Source organism: Acinonyx jubatus, chromosome C2 (genome assembly GCF_027475565.1).
Source record: "Acinonyx jubatus isolate Ajub_Pintada_27869175 chromosome C2, VMU_Ajub_asm_v1.0, whole genome shotgun sequence".
NCBI classification, from domain to species: Eukaryota; Metazoa; Chordata; class Mammalia; order Carnivora; family Felidae; genus Acinonyx; species Acinonyx jubatus.
In genome coordinates this window covers 78636020-78660319 of record NC_069384.1, presented here as the reverse complement: position 1 = coordinate 78660319, position 24300 = coordinate 78636020, and the positions used below count along the sequence as shown (strand labels likewise).

Genomic DNA, 24300 nt, shown 5'->3' with positions numbered 1-24300 from the left:
CAACAAAAGCCCCCATTTACGCTCTTAAAGTAAAGAAAGAAGGATATGAAGGTTCCCATAACTGAGTTTTTCTTTCTTTCTTTCTTTCTTTCTTTCTTTCTTTCTTTCTTTCTTTCTCTTTCTTTCTTTCTTTCTTTCTTCTTTCTTTCTTTCTTCCTTTTTCTTTCTTTCTCTTTCTTTCTTTCTTTCTTTCTTCCTTTCTTTTTTCTTCCTTTCAATTAATTTCTTTTCCTGTAAGATTCAGAATCCAACTCTGTTGTCTTTGGTTAAAGTGATAAATAAAAATAGAAAAGAGGGGTGCCCAGGTGGCTCAGTCAGTTAAGGGTTGGACTTCAGCTCAGGTCATGATCTCACAGCTCTTAAGTTCGAGCCCTGCATCAGGCTCTGTGCTAACAGCTCAGAGCCTGGAGCTTGCTTCTGATTCTGGGTCTCTCTCCCTCTCTCTCCGCCCCTTCCCCACTCACTGTCCCTCTCTCTCAAAAATACATAAACATAAAATAAATTTAAAAAATAGAAATGATGAGGTTTTATTTTTTAAATAAAAATTACTTTTTTATTTAAAAAAGTACTTAAATAAAAAATTACGTTACTTATCCAACAGAAAAGGTCATTTTTATATTGATAAGGTTGATGGGGAGCATCCAGGAAGACAAGGCCTGCATCTTCAATTAAATGGCTGAATCCAGAAGATGTGAAAGTGTTCTGTGTGACCCTGGTGGGGGGGGGGGGTGGGCGGGCAATAGGAGAACCAGTTAGGAAAATTCATTAGAATTCAAAATAAAAGTATTGCGAAGCTTTAGACACATCCGGTCCTGGGAAGGTCTTTTTCAAGTAGTAGTGAACTGCCTTGATTAAAGAGGTTTGAGAAGAGGGATGAGCATTTGCTGGGATACTGGAACAGAAATTCTGACATTGGCCACCATGTGACCAGGTAATCTGCAAGGTCCTGCCTAACTCTGAAAAGCTGTCAGCCTGTGGATTAGCCAGCAACTTCAAATCCTTTTTCATGGGTAGACAAATAGATACTGTGAGACCAGCTTGTGTTTTCAAAACTCTTCCAAGTGTACATATAAAGTCACTCCCGTTTTTTGCCCCTCCTTGCCCACTTTAACTCAAATCCCAACATTTAGACACCAGGAGAGGAGCCAGGGTGAATAGCTTGACTTGTCCTCCACCTACAAACAGAATTCTCTCACTGACATGCATTGTTTTTCTCTTACCATTTTCATCGGTCTGGTCCAGAAGCATGCCGTCCCCCTGCTGTAGCCCCCTTCCCTCCTCTGTCTCCTCACAAACCCATCTGTCACACGTGACGCCTCTCTAGTCACCATCGCATTATAGCCCATCATTGGTCTAAAAACGTCTCTGACTTTCCCTTTCCTATAGCTCCCCTCAAATTTTAAATCCATAACTCCAGCTTGGTTGGGAGTTCTGACTCCAAGTAGATTGATTTACCAAGAAAAGCCTCCACTCGCTGACTCGGTGATGCCACACCCACAAAGACCTTCTCCATCTTCTCTGTCTACTTTGTCACTCAACTCAAGCCTCACGTCCTCCAAGAGGCTGTCCCAACATCTGCAGCCTGTTAATGAGCTCCTCCTTCTCTGCCCTCGGATAGGTCTCAGAGCTACCGCTGGAATAGCAAATACAGCCTTCCATCTCTGTTTTGTTTGGGTGTGCCTCAGTTTCCCAACGCGGGGTTGTAAGTTCCTGGAGGGTAGGGACCATCTCTTACATGTCTTCTGTAACCTACCTGGTGCCCAGCACGCTGTTGGCCACAGAGTGATAGCAACAACCTTTCACCTACGTGGTGGGCTTGAGAGTCGAAACAGCAGTTCCACACGTCATTCATGGGATGTTCCCAGCAACAAGGTGCGATCTGCAAGGCAGGTAATGAATAGTCTCATTCGGGGGAGAAAACTGAGATGCAGAGAGCCCATTATACCTGCACAGGTTTTCTAGTTCAGTGCGCCCTTAATAATAACTATTAGGTGAGTAAATAAATGAACAGCTCTTGCCGTTCAAAAATTTGTGGGGAACCAAAGGCAAGTGACCGTGTATTTGGCAAATGTCCCATCCTGTTGATGTAGGCTGACCTCCAAAATAGGCCAAAGTCCACTTTGTATGGATGGACTCAGGTGGAGAGACAAATGGCCCATGTCTCTTCGACTTTGGTCATGTTCCGCTAATGAGAAGAGATCCCAGTGAGAACCACGAGTGTTTTGGTGTGTGTTTGCCTGGAAGCCTGAATGGAAACCAGCAACCTCAGACATTGCTCTGGGAAACCTCTGGGCCTGCCCACCTTGAGGCTCCTAGAGCTTTGTGACCAAGGCAAACAGAAGAGACCTGTCTGAAAGAAGCCTTAGGCACCAAACGATACTCAGTGCCTTTCACTTCTTTAACTACTAAATTCACCCAATCCCATTGATGTACATTTTAGAAGCCTTTGGAAATGTGTTCCTGTTCCTCCAGAAATTGCCTCCGAATTTTCTAATAAAAAGTCCTCCAGCTTTGTTCAGCCGAGTTCCTTTTCCCCTTCTTCTCTTTGACAATAAAAGCAATTTAGGCACCAACGCTCAGATCTAGCAGGTGTTTGATGACACGTCTTCTATGATAAGTGCGCATTACATAAGTTCATCGAAGCTGGCTACCATAGCTTTTGAGGCATTGTTACTGCCAGTCATAAAACTATCCTTGAAAACCAGTAACCCGGGGCGCCTGGGTGGCTCAGTCGGTTGAGCATATGACTTCGGCTCAGGTCATGATCTCACGGTCTGTGAGTTCAAGCACTGCATCGGGCTCTGTGCTGATGGCTCAGAGCCTGGAGCCTGCTTCTGATTCTGTGTCTCCCTCTCTCTCTCTGCCCCTTCCCTGCTCATGCTCTCTCTTTGTCTCAAAAATAAAATAAAAAAACATTAAAAAAAAAAAATTAAAAAAAAAAAGAAAAAAGAAAAAAGAAAGCCAGTAACCCAAGATATTCCAATGAAGTTCTATTTTTTTTTCTCTTTTCTTTTAGAGTCACCACTTACATGTGGGGTACTGGAGATAGGAGACAGGAGAAGTCAGGAGATGGGTGCTTGAATCCTGATTCTGCCCCAAAAGCTGGCTTTGTGACCCTGATGAAGTCACCTCTAGGCTCTAAGCCTTAGGTTGCTCTTAAGTACAATGAAGAGGTGAGAACAGGGACTGCCAAGGGCTCGGTAAGTTCTGACATGTCCTGACAAGAGGACAAACTGGTGGGAAAAAAAGCGATTTCAATCAAGTCGAAACACATACTTGCCTTTCCTCACCCAGGCTGTGTTTTACGTAACTGAATTTGCTTCCTTTTTATTTATTCACGTTTTAAGATTTTATTATTTTTTTAAGCGATCTCTACATCCAACACAGGGCTCGAACTCTCAACTCCATGATCAAGAGGGGCACACCAGCCAGGTGCCCCTGCTTCCTTTTTTTACTGGCACATTCACCAGTCAGCAGCAGGGGAGCAACGCTGCCCACACAGCTGCGAGAGGGAGAATGTGTGGGAATGCATGTGGAGAAGGGCTATGCTGCAGAGTCCAGGAGACACAGACGTCACAGATACTTCCACGACATCACACCTCTTAGTTCTGGCATTACATTATATTAGAATTACAGGACCTTCAGGTACTTTAAAGTATAACAACCTATAGGAGAACTAGTACAAAAGAAATTTCCAGTCCCACGGCTGCCCCCGAAAAGGCATTTGGAAACGAATTCTGCAAGTTAGATTACTCTCTGGGGAAAAACAGGAAAAAAAAAAAAAAAAGGTGAGAACAAATTTTCATATCAAGAAGAAAACAAACGTCCCCTTGATATTCATTCCCTCAAAACGTTCAACTAGCCCATGTAGAACCATGCCGTAGCTGCCCCACGCATTTCGGTTTGTACCTGGAAAAGTTCACGTCCGTCAGGGACTTGACCTTTGAGGCAGCCCTCTGAAAGAAAGCGTTCGTCACCGTCTCTGTGTTACACGTGAGGAAACCAAGGTCCTGACACAGGTCTAGCAATTGGTCAGTGTATTCAAATCGCAGGTGGCAGAGTTGAGAGTTAACCCAGATCCCTTGCCTCCTGATCTGGATTTCTCTTTGCTACTGTGTCCTAAGGCATTCTTCCATACGGTCTCACACGGAGCTCTTTCTGGCTTCGAGCACAGATGTGAGTAAGTATCTCCAAGACTGGCTCAGGGGTTTGGTTTTGTTCTCCAAAGGGCTAGTGTAGAATCCCAGCTATCAGAGCAAAGTGCTCCCTTACCTATGCCCCAAGCCGCCTTCTTCAGCTGAGGACCTCTCCGGTACTCCAGTACTCTAATACTCTGGGGGAAGTTGGTGGCCAATTCAGCACTGAAATCCTCTCATTACCCTCTTACATTCTTTGGTATGAAAAACCAAAGTGATTCAGCAGATTAATCACCAAATAAAAGATCAAGAATTATGTCTTCAAGTCACTTAATGGTCCCGCTGGTCAGGGTTGGACAGTCAACTTTGACCTCGGGTTCTCCAGTGACTTCTATTAACCAGCTTCACCAATATAATCCAGAGAGGCTGAGGCAGAAACAAGTGTGACTGCCCATGAGTCATTAATTTTTGACCTTCAGCATGTTTTGAAAATGTGTTGTGAAATGCTTACCAATCAATAATTCCATCACCGGGCAATAGAGAAGCTGGGAGTTGTGCAAGAGGGGAAGCAGGGCATTAATGCCAGTCACTTAGGAGGCTCCAAATTCCTGCTAAGGGCAGGACTTACAGCAGGGCCCAGAGACGCTAGGCTCCCATAAAAGTTTTTAAAGGAATCGAAGGCAGAACCAAGGACAAAGGAAGAGTGAAAGTAGACTCCTTTCCTTGCACAGGATCAGTAAAGTGGGGCTAGCAATTTTTGCAGGTACTCCTAAGCCAGTGTGTCTGTCCTTTTCTGTTCAGGGCAGGGACAAATGTTATACCCCAGGCTGCTACAGGGCATCCTTTCTCCTTGCCCCAGACGGTAGCCTGAGCTGCCAGCATTGCAAGTCTCACAAGTCAAGGAGGGGCCTCATACAAGGGGAAGGGTCACAAACCAAGGAAGTGGAAAAACCAGTTCAAGCCCCCCCTGCCCCTTGCTAGGCCAATGACTCTGGGAGTGGTCACATCATTTGTCAGATCTTCAGGCTCTTCTTCTTTAACGAGAGGAGAAGGCATCTGTCCCATAGAGCACACGAGGCTCAGAAGTCATGAGGGATATGAAAACTCTTTGCAAACTATACAAATATGAGAACCTATTAGTAGAAAACCCACCCGTCTGATTTTGCAAGCTCGGACAGAAAGAGCCTCCTATTTAAGGAATGGCATGATCCCATGAATGGGGTATGACTTGTGGTTAGAAGAAAAATCAACACTGAAGATGGTCCCATGCAGATGACAGAGGAGAACTTTCGAACTTCTAGTTTGAGTCAGTCCCTGGTAGCTGTGAGCAGTGACGTGCTGGTAAATGTTTAATGCCTGGTTCCCTGGGATGGAAAAGCCCTGAATTGTAGCATTTGCTGATTTCCATGGGGTACATTCTTGCGCCATGGCTGATTTCAAGCTAGCAATGTGACATCACTAAACCATGAAGTAAAAAAAAAGTTGCTCACGATTGGCTTTCACTAATGGGGGCAAGCCAGCTGTAGCACACCATGGAAACTTTGCTGACAGCTTAGAGGAGGATGATGAACTTCGGAAGCCTTCTTGACACATGGGGCTAGTGTTTTAACACAGCCACAGTGTCTCCTCCTCCAATCATCCAAAAAATGGAAATTCTTATTTTTGTATTTGGCATTTTTATAGCAAATCATAACTGCGAATCTCTTGATGGACATTGTTGAGCTCTCAAATATAGTGCTATCATTCTTAGCAATGTTCCTCAACTTTCAAATCTGATAACATAAGAGATCAGCAAGCACGCTGGAATGGAACATAGCATGAATGGAGCCAGAAAACCTGAGACCCAGCGGTAGCAAGCCCATCTGTGTGACCTTGGACATAACAGGTCACCTCACTGCCCTCTCTGAGTCTCAGTTTCTGCATCTGTAAAATGGGAATAGTCCTGCCTCACAGGACTATTGTGAGGTCACAGGAAATAATGCAAATCTGAGAGCTTTGAGAACCGCAAAATCCTATTTGGCCATGAATTATTATTATTTATTTCAAATAGTGATTGCGAGACATTATCTTTCATAATAATTATCAACCTATGCTGTGCTGGCCAGGTCCTGCACAGGAACGAGCACCCTCCACCTAGACACCCTCCAGTGTCCCTGCCAAGAAGAGTCACTCTCAGGTGGGGCCTGTGTGGCACGAGAATGCCCCCCAGGGGTCTGTGGGGTAGCTCAGCTCTATTGTACCAGGCCCAGGAGCATTGGAAACTGCTTGTGCCCACAAAGCTCCACATCAAACAGCATGTGGAGGTTAAAAGCAAGACGGAGCCCAAGTTCTGCCCATGTAGAGCTGTAACAGTACCACTAAGGAGCTAGGCAATGGGGACTGCTGGAAAAATTTCCCCAGCCAACTTAGACCATCTTTGAGGCAGGGTGTTTTTGGGGTGACGGCAGGGGGAAAACTGAGGAATATGCATTTTAAACAAGTGCCAGTTAATTCAGATGCACTGGACAAAAACTCTATGATGGAAAACTTGATGGAGGGAAGCAAAGAAAGGGTTCTCCATGGATGGGGTGCCAGGTGCTTGATAGAAAGCAATACCTCTTAAATGAAACCATGGTTGTGCAAGAGACCCATTTCTTGGTTGGGCTTCTTCCTTCCCTTAATATAATATCACTGTCCCCACCCACCCACACACGCACAGGGGGATCAAGGTACGCTGGTCAGGCACACAGGTGGGCCGCTGAGGGCTTTGCAACAGCGAAATCATTCATTGTCTGCCTCCAGCTCCTACCAAAGCTTAGCGCGGAGAGATGATCTCAGAGAGATTTATCTAAAACACAGTCTGTCTACCCACTCCAGATATCTTAAAGGAAAAGTCCATTGATCCCTGTGTCACTAGTCAACACACCCTAGATTCAACCTCAGCATTCTATTTTTTTCCCTCCACCTATTCGGTCAACCAAAACTCATCAGACTCCATCTATGTCAGGCACGTGCACAGAGCTGGAAATCTAGGATGCGTGGGATTGCATTTCTGTCTTAAAGGAGTTGATATTCTTGGAGAATTCAGAAACTAAGCAGTCACAGCAGCACACGGTAAGTATAAGTGAGATACTCCAGGTACTGAGGGATACAGAGGAAGCAGAACCAAATTGTGGTGAGCATTGAAAGGAGATCAGAAAAACTTGCCAGAATGGAGGACACCAGGCTTCCAAAGAAAGGGGGATTTCTAGGAAGAAGGAATTGCTTGTGCAAAGCACAGAGACATGAGCAGGGGGGGTGTCCTGAGAGAACAAGTGTTTTGTGTTAGAGACTATATATGAGGTGTGGCAGCAGCTGGGGCTGGGAAGTGAGCATGTGAAGAGCCTCATCGGCCATGTCAGGAGTTTAGACTTCACCTTGAAGACAAGGTGCAGCCTTGGCAAGGTTTTGAGAAGGATTAGGTTTGCATTTTTTATAGATCAGTCTCTAGAGAGGCAGTATGAAGAACGGGTTAGAATAATAAGAAGGCAAGTTAAGAAGCCATTGCAGTAGCCCAGGTGAGAAATGGGGCAGCTTTGGCCCAAAGTAATGGTGTTGGAAGTGGAAAGGAGAGGAGGCATTTAAAGAAAATCGAAGACACAGAGTCCCCATGATTGACTAGGCATAGGCTGGAGGTTGGGGGACGAGTCATCTAAACAAGCTGACATTTGTTTGGCAAGGGCAGCTTGTATATGTGATGCTTTAACAGAGATAATGAATACAGAGAGATGAACTAATTTCAGAAAGAAGTTAACAAGTTCAGTCTGGAATATGTTCAGGTGGCTTTGGAATATGTAGGTAAAGAAATTTTATCAGTAGTTATTATGAGCCTGGAGTTCAAAAAGGGAAACGAGATGGAAATGTCAGAACTTTCCTGCATTAGATGTAAAACTCTTGCTATAGACATGTTCATCATCCCTGAGGATTACCCAATATTAAATTCCTTTTCAAAACTGGTGCCAGAAAAGAATTCCAACAATCAGGACACCTCCTTCAATCAGAAAAGGAAAATTATGTCAGTCATCACGTTTACCTTTTTTCGCCTTGCCTACCAGGAAGCTCAGAGTTATATGTAACGCTCAATTGCAATAACTCTACTAAGTCTTATAACTAACATATTTGCTTTCTTACCATTTTCAGGGCTTTAGGTTTTTATTTACAATATGGCATCCTCAGTGTATGTCCCATATTAGAAATTGCCTCTACCTCCGTTTGGAAATAGAAAGTATGTTTTCACTGAGGTTGGGCCCTACCCACCTCGAACATGTTTTAAACTCCTGAGAAGGAGTTTTTGTTTACAGTCTATGAGAGTAACTATTTTTTCCCGGGGTACAAGAGAGAAAACAAAAACAAAAACAAAAGCAGCCCTCTTCAGAAAAGGAATTGATCCTCTGGGACCAGTTAGAGCCAAGGGGGCCAGAAGCTTACAGGTCATTACAGAAAGCTAGAGCCATTGATTAAAAAAGAGAATCCAAAAGGTATGAGGAGCAAAATGTGAGCAGAGGAGTTCCAGCCCAGCCCTTTCCGCCCGCTCAGCTGAGCGGCACCATTTACTCCCAACATGAGGCAGGGCTACAGCGTAAATAGCATCACAGAGGGTTTGGACAGAAGTCCTTTCAGGTTATTAAGGGCTACCTTTAGCCTTTGAGGGAAAATAATATGTCACAATACGAGCAACTGTTGTATTTTCTAAATGCTCTTACATCACTATCTAACTTAATCCCTTTCAGTGTTCTGACAGGCAGGTAGGGCAGGAACTGTGGTTATTCACACTTTAACAGCTATGTGTCCTCTTGCCTAATGTTTCTTGGAGCCACTTTTAGGAAAAGAACGCCGGGCTGGGCTTACTTCCCCCCACTGAGACCTTTCATAGTTAAGAAAGTATAATAACAAGACTAAACGTGATGCTCTCTGATTTTCACCCAGAACATTCAGCTTCTGGAGCACCGCTGCCCCCAGCACAGTATGTCACCCCCAAGGTCAACTGGGGAAGGTTTCTTGTCTCCGCTTCATAGCTACCGATGCTGAGTCTCGGAGAGGCGCATTAGTAAGTAGTGTTCCCTCTGAGCAGGAGTTGTAGCAATCAGCACTAAGACCCAGTGCTCTTGGGATGCTTTCCCACCGTGGGTCCTCTGAAGCTTTCAGAGCGAGGCCCCGCTTCAGGCTGTAACACCTCATTCACTGGCATAGTAAGATGCTAATGATAGAAACCCCCAAATGGACAGTTCTAGCTAATTTGAATTCCCTCTTCACTAACGAGTGCGGCCACTTCGTCCCATGCCATTAGTAGTGGGCGAGGACCCCTTCTTTCCTTCGGATAGAATCACCTGCCTCTGGGGCGCCTGGGTGGCTCAGTTAGTTAAGCGTCCGACTTCCATTTAGGTCATGATCTCGCGGTTGGTGAGTTCAAGCCCTGCATCGGGCTCTGTGCTGACGGCTCAGAGCCTGGAGCCATATAAAAAAAATAAATAAAAAAGAATCACCTGCCTCTGGTTTCACCAGGGAACAGGCCTCAGAGCAGTCAGACAACCCGGGAGCAATCGGAACAATCTTCAGAGGAGTCGATGAAAATTAGGACAGTGGAAAATCAATGGTTTCACTAGGCCAGGCTCAGAAGGTCTTCTTAGCCATGTGGCCTTAGGCAAGTCACTTCACCTCTTTGAATCTCAGTTCTGTCTGCAACATGGGTCAATAATAACCTGTGTCCTTCCTCAGCTCATAGGCTGCTTATGAAGATCATAACTGTGCATTATTAGCACCTGGTAAATAGGGATATAAGGAGTACTGAGTCCCATCCGTGCAGGAAGCTCCAAAACTATAACTCAAGGGGCAGAGAGGTGGCATAGGAAGTGGGTAGCACTCGGGGGTCAGGTGCTACTGAGCTGGGCACACACAACATGGCTAGGTTAGTGATACGAGAGACACTGCAGCGACATACACAGCCACACAGTGACCCCTTTCCACATACACCCAGGCGGACAACAGTCGTTAGAAAATACAGCCAGAAATTCCTTTTAAAGAATCAATTACTTCAACAATTGTAGTCGGCAAGGGAGATGCAAGTTGTATGCTTCCTACAATCAATCAATCCCATAAACCTCTTGAAACTTGAGTCAGAGAAGTTGTAAGATGCTAAATAACACACATGTTTAAACCATGACAGCTGAGGGTGGGGAAGACACGCTAGTCCCTTTAACACATATAAATGAAAATATCACCCTGGTTTTTGCAGAGTTATGAGGAACTGTCAGTTTTCCACTAGGAGACCAGAGTCTAAAAATCATAGACAATAAAGCCAGAAAACCTCTGAGAGGCCACTTTTCTAATTTATCCTCCCCTCACCCATTTTACAGAGAAGGAGAGTAAGACTCAGAGAGCCGGGGCCTGCTTCCAGTCATACTACAGGGTAGAATCAGATGGCAGCATGAGTTGTGTCCCTTGATGCATTTAATCCAAAACACATTTATGACGACCTACTAATTTTTTTCTAGGGAAACAAGGATGAATAAGCCAGAGTATCCACTTCCAAGAAATTGAGTCCATTAGGGGAGATTAGCATTACGAGCTGACTCTGGTACAAAAATGATATGTGTGATATTAACAATGATCCAGAGTGCAATGGGGACACAGAGTTCAGAGCGGTCTGTTCTTCCAGAAAAGGCCCCACCCAGGAGTTGGTATTTGAGTGCATTGAGTGGAAGAGTATCCTGGACAGAGGGAACAGAGCGAGCTAAAGCGAGGGGCTGCAGGAAGAATATAACATGTTCTAAGAGCCACGCACAAAGAGTTTGAAACCACTGGAGGGTTTATAGAAAGTGCTTCAGCACAATCTTGGGGGATGTCAACAGCTCTCAGCTGCCACCCTCCACCTCATTTGGCACGCTCCCTGAGGCTGTGGCCTGTGTCCACCTAATGGGCCAGTACAACACCTGGCCAAGTGCCGATGGCATTGTGGGGCTTAATGAATTCCCTTTGAAGATGAGAGGACTGTGAGGGAGAGAAGAATTTGCCACTCAAGTGAGTCAACTGGAACGGAAGGTGTGTCCGGCCACTCAGGCCCAGCTCTCTGGCTAGTGGACCAGACAGCCCGGGCCACCTCCCCTGGGTCCATGGGGTTCTACTAGGGAACATCAAGTCTTTTTTCAGCAAGTAGTTCCTAAGCCACAGCACTTCTGGCTCATCCTTGTATTTGTAGTTTTACCAACATAATTGATCCCAGAGCTAGGTCTCCGCCATACCCATTGGTTTCCTAGGGAGTGATGGTATATTTAGGCTGCTTTTAGAGCACCAACACAGCCCAGCCTCCTGGGGATAGCATGGAAGGACATGTAAGAGGCAGACTTAAATAGTCCTGAGCTGTGTAGTCATCCTTTTGGGTTCTCTGAGCTTCCTGTCCTGAGCTAAGGTTTTTCTCCTGGGGTTAGCCGAGGCACCAAGAGATAAACAAAGCTTTAAAGGGACTCTCCCCATTGGAAAGCTGCACTGGAACCCAAGACGCTGCTTCGCCCTACCTTCTGATGAGTGCGTCCAGCCTTCCAATGAGTACACCCCTGTGTAGACTCTCTGAGGTGTGTGTGGGGCGGGGGGGAGAAAAGACCACACGAGCTTGAAACTTCTCTAAAATGCCCTTCTTCATACGTTGGGTCTACAAAATGTCAAAACAGCCAGGTAAATCACGCTAGGATTCATCATGGCAGTGGGCAACCAGTCAACCCTGATATTTAACTCTGAGCCACCCAAACAACTCTTGGTGACTAAGGTTTTTTCCACTTACACCAGATTCTTCTGCTTTCACCACACAATTATATTAGCAAATGAGATCCCTGAGTAAGCAAAATAGGCCCTTCACACACACATTCCTTAGCCTACTACAGATAATTCAGAGTCAGGGAACATTCATTCACATAAGCTTTTCAAAATACACCTCCAAGCCATTTTCACCATGGAATTTCTGTGATCTCAAAAATCAAGTGTGTGCAGAAGCAGGCAGCCAGTGGTTTGCAAGAGAATGAGAACTGAGCAATGAACAAAATTAACACTTACAACTTATGTAACCGGCAAAAGATTAACACCCAGAATATAGGGGAAGGAGGAGGCCCCTGCACATCCATAAGAAGGAAAGACAACAGAAATAAATTGGCAGCCTTTATGAACATGCACATCGCAGAAAAGGAAACGATCCTTAGGGTACGGAAAGATGTTCGACTTCGCTAATAATCAAAGAAATGCAAGTTTGAAAATTAAGAGATGCCATTTCACACCCATCACATTGGCCAAAATTTTTAAAGTCTGATGATGTGAAGTGTTTATATGAAGAATATGAAACAACGGCAAAGCACAAATGCACTGATGATAGAACTGGAGAGAAATTTGGTAATATCCACCAAATTTGAGACTACCTATATCTTATCTCACAGGTATTCCACTCTCAGATATACAACTGAGAGAAACTATCTGTATGCAAAGAGCTTTACACAAGGATGTTCACTGCATCATTGTTTACAGGCGAGAAAAGAACTTTAAAGCTCCATTAGTAGAGAAATGCCCAATATATTGTAACCCATTCATAAAAAAGGAATATGATATTGAAGCTAAAGTGAATGGAATGAAGCCAATGTACCAATACAATTATATCTAAAATAATAATGCTGAGTGAAAAAAGTAATTTGCAGAATAAATCGGTATTATGCCGCTTACGCAAATATGAGATGCGAAACCGTACTCTCTATTGTCTTGGCCACATACTTATGTACCAGCCATGGACAGGACACAGATATACCATCTTTGGAGTGGTAGTTGCTCTGGGAGGGGAAAAGGAAAAGGCCTGGGGAAAGATGATCTCCAAAAGGACTCCGTTGTCTTTGATAATGTTTGTTCCTTTAGCAAGCTGAACATGTAAGGAAATGTTAGAATTCTTAAAAGTCAGGGTGATGGGAATATGATTGTAAAGTTCAGGATAGGTTCGGTCTTGCCTCAGTAACAAAAGTCCTGAACCTCCGTGACCTGAAACAAAGTTTCTTTTTTCCCTCGTAGATGGTGGCTTGGCAGAGGGGTTCTGTTTACTGTTGCCACCCAAGGATCGAGACTGAGAGTGGCCACGACCACCTTGCTATTGGCTGTACCAGAGGGAAACAAAGAGCAATTGCATGGTCCAGCCTGGACGTAGCCCAAGTCACCTCCTCTCACAGCTGATTGGCCAGGACTAGTTATGTGGTCCTGCCCTGCCCAAGGGGAGCCAGGAAGTATAATCCCACAACGAACCCGGAAGTGGGAAGAATTGGAATTTTTTGGCTGACGTCAGGAAAGTTTACAATAATGGGTGTTTGTTACAGTCCTCATCAGTTCGTTTTACATGTTTGAATTATGTTTCCTATTTTGCCACACTGGGGTTGGGGGAAGCCCCGGTCTGGGAATCAGGAGGCTTGGGCTTCACCGTGAGGAAAAGAAGGTGAAAGAGGCAAGGGTAGAGACGGCATGGCTCTCGGCTCCATAGGTCTGTTCCCAGAACACTCAATGGGATTGTCATACCCACACTGATGCTGCAACTATCCCTTATTCAGAAAGGGATCTCCATGTAAATGACTCTGAGCAGGCTGACCTTCCTGGCTTTTGTTGATCTCCAAGGAGGCTGGGTAGGCAACAGGAAGCCTGATACAAAGAGATGTAGTGCATCGAGTGTGGGTCGTAAAGTCCAAAGTCTTAACTACATGCCAGGTCTGCCACTCACACACTTCCTGCCACCTTGGTCAAGTTACCATACTTCCAGGGTCTATTTTCCTCATCGGTGAAACGGGCATAACAATAACACTTCCATCTTTGAAGAGCTGTGACAAACAAATGAGGTATGTAAAGTGCGCTGTAACTGTAACGTGCTATACAGACGTTCACTATTATTAATGACCTAAATTTTGCTGCAAGGGAAGCCTCAGGCCAGATTTACATTTCTGGCCGACAATGACTCATACAACTTCCCTCACTAGAGCCACCTGGTTGACAAAATGGGCCCAGGCATCATCCTGTGGTCCAACCGCTTGAAGAATCTATTGATTTCCTCTTGTGAAAGTGAGTGTGGGAGCAGGGACTGAGCATTATTGCAGATTCCCTGGGGAATTTGAGGGGGAGGGTATGATTCCCAGGAGCATGGCCAGGATGGGGAGGGGTTCTTGGCTAAGAAGGAAGCCTGGGTCCCTGGGACTCATTGAAAATTCGAGCCAGAAGAGGAGAGGAAGGAGAAAACAGCTCTTTCAGTCCCCTCATTTTCCAAAAGAGGAAACTGAGGCCAGGAGAGGCAAAAAGGACGGCCCTTTTCCAACAGCAATAGCGAGTCAAGAGAGTTGGCATTCACCTAAGGTCTTCAATTCACTCAGAGTAACCAGGGCAAGCTCCTGCCAAATACCTTAGTTTCCTCATGTGCAAACCGAGGGGATTGAACTCTATCCCCAACAGTTATTTCTAGTGTGCTATTTTAAGAACACCCAGTTCTATCACATATGAAATGCAGTAAAACCCTCCCTAAAGGTGAGCTTTCTGATCCCGGTTATTGATTTTGCAGGTCTGGCTCACAGGAGTTATCTCCTGGCTCCAGGAGTTGTCCTTCCCACACACCCTGAATGCTACCTGTTAGCCCTCCTCCCTATCTTGCTAAAGAGCCCCTTCTCACCTGTATTCTGTTAACCCTTAGAGCGCTGATGCTCTTGACTCTACCCATACCTAACAAATATCCCTACCTACTTGTGTTACTGGCCCGGGGGATGGGGCCAGAAAAACCTTCATTAAGCTGCAGAGAACACAGGACACCACTCAGGAAAGAGCTCGTGGGCACCTGAGTCCGGTCCCAGAAGTCAATCCCAGAGGATGCTTTGCACACCAATATTGCTGTTGATAACACTTCCCCAGAGATCTCAGGAAACTACACAGCCAGATGCAAGGGCAAGCCTGACCTTACAGCAGGTGCATCCTGCTCTGACGGTGCAGCAAACTCCGCAGGAGGACCTCTCAGGCCACGTTACCTGGGGCCTTGCCACTGAGGCCATCACAGGCCCCTCCCCACAGCTGCTAAGTCATTCTGCCAGCAACTCGCAGCAACAGAGAAAAGACTATTGTCCCCATCTGTAGGAATAAGAGATGGCCATTACACCTGCAAGACGCTTCACCTGGGGGGCAGTCAGTCTACAGAGCACTTTCCTACCCATTACCTCATTTGATTTTTATGAAGAACTGAGAGCCAACCAGAGAAAGGATTATTCTTCTGTGTTCTAGATAAGGGGGTTTGTGTGAAGCCCAGAGAGGTTGAAGGACTTAAGTTCAGATCTGTTGACTCTAATTCTGATTCTTTCTCTGTAGTACGCTTAAAGTATTATCGTTTAATTATAAAATTCTATTCGTGACCGAGCCAGAGGGCCACTATTTAAATCACTTTCAAATATAAAGGCACTCATCGGCTCGCTTCTGCCCTTCAATAAACAGCTCAGGGGGAGAAACCATTTGTGAAACCAAAACGGCATTTACATTGTGGTTTGTGCCGTATCTGGTTTCTAGAAGCCAGGTCTTTAGTATCTTTCTGTCCCTTGTCCACTTTCACCTTCTACCTGGATTTTTATTTGAGTCAGTACAACTGAGGAAAGGATGATACAAGCAAATGCTCACATGAGTCCTGCTTGCCGTACGTGTGTGTGTGTGTGTGTGTGTGTGTGTGTGCAACCTCAGAATGTCAAAGGGAATGTAAGGCTGGGTATAGCAGGAGCTCCTTCCTTACTGCTTAAAATCCTCAACAATTCCACATTGTTTGGAGTGGTCCAGAAACCAGCAGTGTTAGCATCACCTCAGTTTATTAGAAATGCATCATTTCAGGCTTCCACCCCCGACTCACTGTATCAGAAACTATATTCTGATAAGATCCCCAGAGGTCTGCATGCAAAGGTTGAGAAACACTGATGTAGAGAACGTGACCCAGATCACTGACCCCAGGGGTGAAGTCCTTACTTATCCTGGCTGCCTAAAGACAACACTCACCAGTCCACACATTCCCACACTTCCCCCTCTCACCTTGGCTCCTGCAATGATCTCTTCCTCTGGTGTTCCCCTAAACCAAATCCTTCCCGTTCTTTGAAGTCTGGCTCAACATCCACCTCTTCCAAGAAGCCAAGCCCGATCTTCCTACCAGGGAGTGATTGTTCCTCTTTCTGAATGCCAGTACCCCAGGCCACGCACTTTCCATCTTGGATTATAATTTTTATGAGCATAATTCCTCTCGAAATTGTGTGCCCTTCACGGTCAGGGTCTGGTCTGATTCATGTCTATATCTCCCAAAGCCACGCAATACTTTGCAAAGTTTCTACCATAAACGGATTCCTCAAGACCTTTATCCTTAATGTTTCTTTCTGTCTGTAATTGAGGTGTTCCGCGCGATTAAGAAATTCACATTATCATTCTTGTTATTTAGACAACCATTACCACATATGATTAGGATCTAGACTTGGAAGTGTTTAGCTAAAATATTCAGTCACTATCATCAAGCATTTACACAGACTCTCCCCCTACCCCCCCGCCAAAATGCACACATACTTTGTTTATTTCCTTACTGTTAGAAGGACAATTGCCCAGAATTTACTGAGGTAGAGGGGAAATGACCTCTCTACACCTGATGTGCCAATTCCAGACTGATTTAGCATCTTACCAAGGAAGGAGAAAGAACTTGGTCCTATTACAGAATAGAACGTAGTACCCAGATCCCAAAGTCTCTATCAGGACTGCATTTGGGACAAACAAAGGTCCCCTGGCCCTCGTTCAGTCACTTAATGGAGAAGACTCCAAAGACAGAACGCCACTGGTGTTCTTCCAATTATAGAGTCATCTGATTAGAATTACAGTAAATGCATAGCTCAGTTTGCATTGTCCTGAGGTGAACCGGGAACCGGGCTGCTACGGTTGGAGCATCTGAGGGTACTGAACTCTGCAAGTCCACTGCCTCATCACAGTGGGACACTCACGCAAGAGCTACCCTGGAAAGGGGACAGACACGAGTTAGGACGCTCCATTTCTGGGGACCCAGGAGTCCCAGAGGCCAGAGCAGGATATATAATTTCGTTGTTTGAAAGAAAAACTGAGCACATACTCCAGACATGAAACCAACCTGGACCTTTGGAAAAAAGGTTTGCCTTTGGGATAATTTTAGAATTAATTGTTCCTGTTTATTTCTAGCCTGTTAGCACTGAGCCTTGAGAGGTGGTCTACAAAGCGCAAGCTTTCCGAATCATAACGTTGTACTTTGGTCCATGGCTAAGTGAGTTTTCTTGTTCTGTCTGGCTGTAGAAGACAAGGCAGGAACCCTATAGAAGAATCAGAAACCTATCCATCCCTTTTCACCTATCCACTTACAGCATGAGGGTTGGGATCGTCAGGGTATCTGACCAAACCTGCCGGTCGTGTTATTGTTGTTTCTAATTTAACTACCAGATTGTTAAGCATTACTGCCCTAAACCCAGCGGGGGGGCGGGCACCACACTTTGAAGCCACCAAGTCAGAGTGCTATTGGATGAAACTCTGCTCTACTGGACCATGAAATGAGTTTTCAAAGGGACAGAGAATGACAGTCGTGCAAGCCGTGACCAAAACGGTCTCACCAGAGCGGTAACGCTCATAATGGAGCAAAATGAAACCCCACCATGTGATGGGACTGTGCCCAAGCCCTCAGTAGAGCCAGGCCAAATCACAGCCCAGAGAACCTGGAGATTAGCTCTGGAACCTCTGTTTCCTCCTCCACAAAACTGGATTCATATGAGCATCATGAGAGACTTGGGTAATTGCCTATTACTCTTTTTTTTTTTTTTTTTTTTTTAAGACAGCAGCTGAGTTTAAGCGCCAAAACTCACTGGCTCGGTGACTTTCTGTGACTCTCTCATCCAGGCCTACCCACCTCCCAGGGTTATCATCCTCACCCAAAGAAAATGATAGGAGTTGGGGGTGGCCATGACTCAAGTTGGGAGAATGAAGTCTATTTTCTTATTTTCCAAATGTCCTTCCTAGAGGAGAGTTGAGAAAGCTCCCCAGTCTAGAATTTCCTATGGCATTCAGGCTTTGCCACTTTCCTTTCTTGATCTTCACGAATCCCAGGAATCGAAGATGCATCAAAAGCAAGGAATACGCAGCACCCAAATCACAGAATATACACATGCGCACACATACCGTTGCAAATATATTTTTAAAAAACTTACCACATTTAACAGGCAAACTTTGAACTGTCAGGGAAATTCACGTTCAGTCAGGAGATGGGAAGGAGAGCATTGGATAGTGGGGGTGAAGGTGAAAGCTTTAATTGCTGGTTGTTTGGAGAAAACCAATCTGCCCATCCCTACCCTGGCAATTCCTGACCATGCTATCCATCACCCTCCATTTGGCCTACCCTGATTGATCACCACACGGCCTGTATTATAAATCAAACTTAATTTGGTATCAGTTCAGAGTCACCGGGCCCTCGTCAACAGCAAATCTTGGAATCACGTAGAAGCCAGCCGTGAAATGCTGGTTCTGAATGCGTTGTGAAGAAAACTTATTTGCAGCTTGGGGTTAGGTGACAGGACAACAGCAAGAGGGAGGGCCCTCCCAGACAACAAACACAGGCAAAGGGTCATCCGAAACCAGGTTAAATATGACCCAGGGTCTTCCTGTGAGGGCTTCGAGTCCTACAGGCGCAGCACGTCAGGCTGCAAAGACCCAGAAATCTTGGACCAACCACCTTGTTCTGGAGGTGAGGAAATTGGGCCTCAGCTTGGGGAAGGAACTGTGCCCAAAGTCACACACACACAGCCAATGTGTGGCAGAACTGAGGCTAGAGGCCAAAATGCCCCCGGACATTCTGGGGACTGTTCTGTCCTTCAAGATCGCAAAGACGGGAACTTATCACATAGCATAGACACATTTTCTAATTTACCTCTGGAGGTCACAGAGTCGAAAGCATTCTTGGCCTCTTGTTCAACAAACCAGAGAACTCTGCCAGGGCATCAGCTCATGGAAAGTTCAGTGCCGTGGAAATCTGGATTCTACTCCCAACTTAGACATTGATTCTTGTGTCAGATGTGCTTTGGCTCCAGACTGAAGCCCCTTTGTAGCTCAGGGAGAGAAAGAGGGCCAGAAGTGAGGGAAATGAAGGCAGCTCTCTCTCTCTTCAGGGGCACCCCAAGGAGCACACTGCTCGTGTCAGTCCCCTGTGTCTATTTCAGAGCCCGCCTCTTCATTTAGAGATAGGTAGATGTGGGAATGGAAACCCACAGCCGTCTACTAGAGGCTGACACTGCTAAATCCTGGGCTGTGTGTGTGTCTCTGTGTGTGTAATGAACACTCCAAAGCTCTTTCACACTTTTGACATCAATTCCAAACTGTTGGTTTTTGAGAGAATGTCTACAGATGACTCATATTTTGCCATTTCTTGTTAGTATCAGTCTTCTGACAGGTGCATAGGGGTGCGCTCCCCCACGTCACAGATGAAGATGTCGAGACACAAAGGTCTTAGTTACACAGAGCAAACTCACGAGTGGAAGTCACTGAAAGACCCAAGTCCACGCTGAGCTGCCGTTTCCCAGGGTGTGCGCAAGGGCGTGGGTTCAAGAACACCAACCGGCTGCCACCAGCTTCCAGACCATCCTGCACTGTGATTTTGCTAGACTGCTTGTTAGAACATCTGTCTTCTCTTTATTAATGCTTCCTTCTGGGACAACGTTCCCTGCTCCCTACCTGTGTCTCCACCATGCCCTCAATACCCGCCCCCCCCCCCCCCCCGTCCACACACAATCTAATTGTTCTATTCATTTTTTCAGATTCAGCGTAAGTGATATTTCTTCAGTGAGGTCCATCCCTACCACCCCCCAAAACATGTCCTCCTCTTCTGTGGTCTCTCACACCATCTTCCTTTCATTTTTAACACTCTTCAAACATCAATAGGACTGTGACCATCTAACCTGAGTCTCTAACCTTGATGTCAGGCACTATCCTACATTTTACTCTCCATTGTACCCTCACAGGCTTAGCCCAGCATCTGGTTCCAAGGAAGCAATACAAGGGGCAAATGCAATAAAGAGCTGATGGGTCAAAACAGAAGAGTATAGAAATAGCCAAGTCTTCAGTAATTCATCTCTTGTTAGCAGTGCTTTAAAAACTTGTCCCAGCGACCCAACAACCACCCAACGCATGCCAACCCACGCTGCTCTCGCTTTATACCTGCCGTTTCTTGCACTTGCTCCCACAGTGTGCTTACAGTTCCTACAGAGCTGGATCCCCTTCATTGAGCTCCCCTGAGCTCCCTTGGCTCAGCTGTCAATGTCAACCTAAAAGTAGCTCTGAGAAATCTTCCTTGAACTCTTGATAGAACACGAAATACCCATTCCACTGCGTCATCCCTGCATCCTGCCATCAGTGTTACAGGGTGCCGGGGCTGAGATCCTGAGCTGCCTGTCTCCACAGCCCCTATGCGGGCTCTGCTCAGAGGTGCTACTCAGATAATAGTGGATGAACAAATGACAGATCAAGGGTTTCCAACATGAGATGTTGAGTTTCTGAGAGAAGATCATCTCTATTAGCCACTTCTTGCACAGTGTCACATAGTAGGCACTCGCCAGTGAGGTTACTTTAATGCCATCTTCACCCAAAGACACTACAGAGAGCAGAGCAATGTATAGAAATAGTATAACCTTTGGAATAATTCAGATATACCTTCTCTGTGACCTTGGAGAAACGGCTTAACCTCACGAGCGTCAGGTTGATCGGATGTTGCTGCTGCTCCCAGTTGTGCTGGAGAGTAGATGTTAACACATCCAGCATTAGCTTGGCACCTTGGAACTGCTCCCCACCCCCTGCTTCCTTCCTGGGAGTCACTGAGACTGGCCAGCCTCGCTCCTCCCTCTGTCTCCTGGGAAGAAACAGTGGTAAAAGGATTGGAACCCAGAGTCTGAGACCCTTCCTCTTGTCCCCATTGGTCCCCCCGCTGCCCCAGGGGGACCTTACTGAGCAAATATCGGGCATCTTTCTGCCTTCTGGAGACTTTCAGCCCTAGTGCCAAGACACCTCCGAATACCACTCTGGATGCCTTGGTTTTTAGATAGTGTTCCAATCTCATTGACATCAATCTGCTTAGGCTCTAGTCCTGACAGCTACCTGACTTCCAACCTCGGTGTCTCTCCTGGGCTCCAGACGATTTCCTCCATCCGCACCACCACTTTCACATCCCCAAGCAATGAACAAAAAACAAGTTGAAAACTGTACATCCCCACCTGTAATGGCGTCCCCTTCTGCCTCCCTCAGCTCCTCTCCTGCTTGGCTGCACCCCCTTCTCCCCATTCGCCAGCCTAGGCGCTGAGACACCTTGTGCCCCTCCTCCAGCCACACTCCTCATCGCTCCAATACTCATGGCCCTGCCAGGTCCTGAATTTCTCACATTCATTGCCTCTTTTCCTTCCCCACTGCAGGCCTTCATCATCATTCACTATGACTCTTTCTGGCATCTTCCAACTGGTCTCCCTGCCTCCAGTCTCTCTTCAGTCCATTTTCCAAACTATCTGCAGAACGATATGTTTAAGCCTTCAAATCTCTTTATTACCCTGCTTACCACCCTTCAGTGCTTTTCCACTTCCTGCAGGAAATAGTCCAGACTCCTGAGTCTGGCATATAAGGCCCTTCATGATCCAGCACCCCCTCTGGTTTTGCTTGCTGACCCCACCCTAAAAACTCCTTTGTACACAGACACACCCTAGATTCCAGCCAGCCCTGACTCCTGTCTCACACACAAAAGACCTCTGGGTCTTTGAACATGTTGTCGGTAAGCACTTCTGTGCCTTCGGCAAAATGTTTTTGGCTCAAATGTCATCTCTGATGTGTGGCCCTCTTAGAGACCCAGAAATGAGCTGGTAGCTCCTTCTGTGAGCTCCCTCAAAACATAGTCACTTATATTAAGCCCCTGTTGGCATTGTTACTTCTTGTTTGTATGTGTCTGTCTCCACTAGACTGGGAAATCCTCAGAGGTGACTCCTTCCACAGAATGCCCACTCAACAAACGTTTCTTGAATAAATGAAATATCAGAGGCAGACATGGAGTAATAAATACAACCACTTTTGTCCAGTGATCCTCGGTGTTTCCATCCATAAAATAAGTATCTGAACCAGATACCTTACAATTCTACCAGGCTCAGATTTCATACTGCATCATCTCTCAAGTATACATCTCACACCGTTGGCCCACTCAGTAGTAGGAGATTTTGCTGAGTTATTTTTCCCAAGGAAGGAGTGGGACTGTGGGTCCACCCACACTGCAAAATGGCTGGTCTCAGGAGCTCTGGCTGAAGTCACAGAACTGCTGAAAGACAGTACTCCACATAGGGACCCAGAAACCCATGACCACGCCGTCACAAGCCGGGACTCTGGCCACGTCCCTAGCACACTCGTGGGTATTGTCCACCCACTTGGGTGCTTGTTCATGAGCACTCACACAGGCATTGTCACAGTCCTCGGGCAGGCACAGAGGGTGACGCATCTGTGCAAAAGAACTACCCACAGGGTCTCACCTCCTCCGGGTCACCGTCCCCATGATGCCCACACCTCCAGTACCACCTACAGACTAACATACTCACAGGGTGTTCGGTTGTCTGCAAATCTGGAGTTTTACACATTGGACCACAACTTTCAGCAGATGGAGACAGGTGCACCTGTATTCTGATGGCTATCTTCTGACCTTCATCGTCACCTCCCCCTCAATAAACACCTCTGCCAGCGTGCTGGCGTTCACCTTCCAGCTTTCCCTGGGAACGTTATTTTACCTCCCCGAGCCTCAGCTTTCTCATCTATAAAATGGGACTAGTGGCCCTGCTTAATTTCCTTTCCTTACATCGGTAGTACCACGATGCAATGAACTAATAATGAATGTGAAGGTGCCTCACAAACACAGACTCAATGCACACACGTAAAATCACACAAGTAGTAATATTGGTAAACACTAGGTTCTGCCTCTAAGGAAAATCGCCTTTTCAAACAAAAGGGGACTGTTCAAATCCAGGTATTTACTGAGTGCATAGTCTCTGCCAGACCCAGCACAAGGGATTGTCACCAACCTTAACTGTCACTATTCCAGAGCTGAATTTGACAGTGTTTTAGCTTAATACTTATATGGTGGAAGTCGTATGTTTGTTTTGAAGTTTTAATATTTATGCAAGTCCATGCACTCACATATATGGGAATAAAAACAATATTTGCATATGTATAGGTGTGTGTGTGTGTGTGTGTGTGTGTGTGTGTGTGTGTGTTTGAGAGTAAAGAGTACTTTCCCAGGAGGTAGAAATGAACTGTTAAGAAAAAAAAGCACCACTTCTGGTTCAAATCCTGACCAAGACTTACCAGCTTTTTGACTCAGGACAAGTTTTGAATTCACTGAAGCCACAGTTTCTCCAGATTAAACATGGAAATAAGGAAAACTCTCTCATAGGTCTGCGGTGCAAATCAAGTAAAGTCATGCGCACAAAAAATACGGAACTGCGTCGAGCACGGAGAGGGCTGGGTGAATGTCACTACCCCCAGAATGCCTGCGTTTCACTCGGATGTCCTGTGACCCGGGGCAAGGCACTCAGACCCTGCACGTGTTTCCTCATCTATAGAAGGAGAGGGACGAGTGTGACAATTCCATGGATTCCTTCCAGCCTCAGGATGCCAGGGTCGTGTATCAAATATCTATTCTACGCAAGCACGCGGGTTTAAATGATGAGCACGGGCAAGGGGAAGCCCCTGCAGCCTGATGTTTGCTCCATTTCCAAAGCGTTTCCTTTTTCTCAGCGTGCCATTTGCTGGCTCTCATAGCTTCAATACAGAGCCCATTGATGGCTAGGAAAAGGAATGTCCAGCACAGCTGCGGGTCCACTTGAGCCCTCCCAGCGAGCACCCTCAAGCCCACTCTCTGTGAGCCCTGTGTTTGTGGAGCCCGTTGCAGCCATGTCTGGAATCCTCGACACCTGCACATCAGCTTCCTGGGCATCTCCCCCTCCCCTCCTCCGCCCCTCACCCTTGGGCTTCCATTTGCATCTGAAGTGCAGCTGCTGGGGCCCTGTGGAGGGGAGCCAAGTGGACAGGACATCTCCTTGTCTGCTCTCCCTCCCTTGAGTCAAACCGAATCTGA

General features: G+C 46.2%; 2 long non-coding RNA genes across 3 annotated transcripts; one reads left to right on the top strand and one right to left on the bottom strand.

The window, feature by feature from the left end:
• Window positions 1–525: 525 nt before the first annotated feature.
• Window positions 526–6048, bottom strand: LOC128315218 (uncharacterized). Its single transcript, XR_008297753.1, has 2 exons — window positions 1754–6048; window positions 526–712 (listed from the first exon to the last, which is right to left on the bottom strand). It is a non-coding gene; the product is annotated as an uncharacterized LOC128315218 (long non-coding RNA).
• Window positions 6049–6094: 46 nt separating this feature from the next.
• LOC113599851 (uncharacterized) lies at window positions 6095–15218 on the top strand. 2 transcript variants are annotated; one of them, XR_008297754.1, is made up of 3 exons: window positions 6095–6312; window positions 7123–7229; window positions 13188–15218. It is a non-coding gene; the product is annotated as an uncharacterized LOC113599851 (long non-coding RNA). The 2 variants fall into 2 exon arrangements; XR_008297755.1 differs by having other exon boundaries at window positions 7107–7229.
• The last annotated feature ends 9082 nt before the right edge of the window (window positions 15219–24300 follow it).